The sequence below is a fragment of the Sturnus vulgaris genome, unplaced genomic scaffold (genome assembly GCF_052056855.1).
Source record: "Sturnus vulgaris isolate bStuVul1 unplaced genomic scaffold, bStuVul1.hap1 Scaffold_812, whole genome shotgun sequence".
Classification (NCBI taxonomy): domain Eukaryota; kingdom Metazoa; phylum Chordata; class Aves; order Passeriformes; family Sturnidae; genus Sturnus; species Sturnus vulgaris.
In genome coordinates, this window is record NW_028276704.1 from 27,501 (window position 1) to 30,000 (window position 2,500).

A 2,500-nucleotide genomic window follows, 5' to 3' on the forward strand; every position below is an offset into this window, starting at 1 on the left:
GCAAGCCCAAAGCTGCGCCCCGCGCGCGCCGGCGCCCGCGCGCGGCGCCCCTCCCGAAGAAGCGGCGCCGACGACGGACGGCCCGGACGACGGGGGCCGGCTTCGCTTCCCCTCCCCCCCCCAAACACCGCGCCTCCCCCCGCGACCTTCTCTCTTCTCCCTTTCCCCCGCGCCCCGCCCGGCGCCCGCGCGCCGGGGGGTGGGGGGGGGTGGGCGGCAGAGAAAAGGCGAGGAGACACACGGGGGGGGGGGGGAACGAGGGAAACGGAGACTCCCATCCCGGAGACGAGAACCGAAGAGGAGAGCGGCAGAGACGGCCCTGACGGGGGGGAACCGGCCAGCCGGGCGGGAAAAGCGGCGACCTCAAGCGGGGAGAGAGAGAAACGCGACGGCGACAGAGAGAGGAGGGGAGGGCTTCGCGGGAAGGAGGAGGGGGTCGCACCCCCGTCCCCGGCGCTCTCGGCCTCGCGCGCGCGCGGCAGCACGGCACGGTACCCCCGCGGTACCCACCCGCAGACAGCCGCCCGCACGGGGGGGAGAGCCCGGGGGCGAGGCCCGCGCCTCGCCTCCCTCTCGGCCCTCTCGCTCTCTCGTCTCTCTCGCACGGCCCACGGCGGCGTCTTCGACGCCGACTCTCGCTCTCCCCGGCCACCGCCACCGCACCGCGGCACGGCCCCGGCAAGGACGAGCTCCGCCCCAGCGGCTCGTTCCGGGAGCGGGGAGCTACGGAGCGCTCCCCGAGTCTGCATTTAGGGGGACGAAGGCCCTGCGCGGCGACGACGACGACGACGTCGACGTCGACCGCGGGCAACGGGCCTGCGAGGCAACCCCAGCCGCGCCGCCGGGGTGGCCCCCCCGGACGGCGATTGATCGTCAAGCGACGCTCAGACAGGCGTAGCCCCGGGAGGAACCCGGGGCCGCAAGTGCGTTCGAAGTGTCGATGATCAATGTGTCCTGCAATTCACATTAATTCTCGCAGCTAGCTGCGTTCTTCATCGACGCACGAGCCGAGTGATCCACCGCTAAGAGTTGTCTGGCTTTCGGGACCGCTCGCGTGAAGCGGCCCCTTTTCTGTTTCTGCAGGGACGCGCGCGCCCCCGCGCGCCCCGCTTCGACCGTACGAGCACACACAAACGGAGGAGGAGGAGGAGAAAGCGCGGGGCAAAAAAGAGAAACCCCGCGCAACGCTCCGAAGGTCGGCCAAAGAAAGGCGGAGGGGCCCGCGCCCCCGACCGCCTCCCCCCGCGAGGGGAGACGCCGCCTCGCGTGCCGTCCTTCGGAGGCGGCCCAGGCGCCCGGGCTCGGCCCGACCTCCGCGCGGAGGGGCTTGTGCGGCAACGCGCCGGACCGCGGGGGGCACGGTGGCCCGCCCGGCCTCTCGATCACGGGACGACTACGCGTTCGCGGGCCGGGGGGCGCGACCGCCGGCCCCCGCCGCTCCCGGCTCACTCCCTGGCTTCTCCTTTTCACCGCTCCGCCGACTCGCGGAACGCCGCCGCGCCAAAACGCGGGGGCCGGCTCTCCCGCCAGCGGCCCCTGAACGTCGCCCGAAACGCCACGCGGCGGCGGGACCGTTCCGCCGGCGCAACCCCTGGCGCGGGACCGCTTGCCCGCCGGAAGGCGAACGCCCGGCGGGCCGCGCTCCGCCACCGGCGCCGGAGGCGGGACGCCGCCGAGACCCGAGCCGGCATCGCGGAGCGCCCGAGGTCTGCCGCTCGGCAAAACCCCTCCGCCACCCGCGGCCGCACTCCCGGGACCGCCGCCGCTTCGCACCGCCGAGCTGCCCTTCCGCGAGCACGCGCCCAGCGGGCAGGCGTACGGCGGCTGAGCCGGGGGGCACCGCCCGCTCCCCTCGTTTCCACTCGGGGACCGGACGGGGAAGCGCCCCCGCGGCCGCCCCGCACGCCTCCCCTTTTTTTTGGCCCACACGCGGCCGGGAAGGGCGACGGGGAAGCGGACGGGCGGGGCCCGGGCCGGGACGGCCGCCGGTGAAGGCGGGCGCCTCGCGGCCGACCGTCCCCCCCCCCGGGGGGGGCGGGGACACTCGCCGAGCGGCGACGCCGCCGCTCGGCACGGGGTCGCCCGCGCCCGCCGGACCTCCGGCGATGGAGGAGCCGGCCGAGCGCTGCGCCCCAACGGGCGGGGACAGCGCTCCGAGTCAGGGGTGGCCGGCGGCCGGCGCCGCCGCGGTGCGGTTCGAGGCGACAAGGCCGTCGAGGCGAGAGGCGCGCGGTCGCGCCTGACGCGGCGCCGCCCGCGAGCCCGCGGCGGCGGCTAAGGAGAAAGAGCGAGAGAGCGCGGCGGGCCCCGGCGGCCGCAACCCCGCAGCTGAGGTAGGTAAGGCAGAGAGCGCGCGCCCTCTGCCGGCGTCGCCCCGCATCGCAGAGGCCAGCGGGGTCGGCCCCCCGCGGCCGATCGCGCGCCGCGGCCTCTCCGCCGAGACCGGGCCGCAGAGAGGGGGGGGGCAGGGCGCCCCTTCCCCGGCCCGGCACGGGTGGCC

At 76.6% G+C, this 2,500-nt stretch overlaps 1 non-coding gene and 1 pseudogene across 1 annotated transcript; both read right to left on the minus strand.

Moving 5' to 3' along the window:
* The window catches only part of LOC148217491 (28S ribosomal RNA), a 5,362-nt pseudogene extending 5,361 nt beyond the window's left edge, over nucleotide 1 (minus strand).
* An 877-nt stretch (nucleotides 2–878) lies between these two features.
* LOC148217492 (5.8S ribosomal RNA) lies at nucleotides 879–1,031 on the minus strand. Its single transcript, XR_015801041.1, has one exon. It is a non-coding gene; the product is annotated as a 5.8S ribosomal RNA (ribosomal RNA).
* Between the last annotated feature and the right edge of the window lie 1,469 nt (nucleotides 1,032–2,500).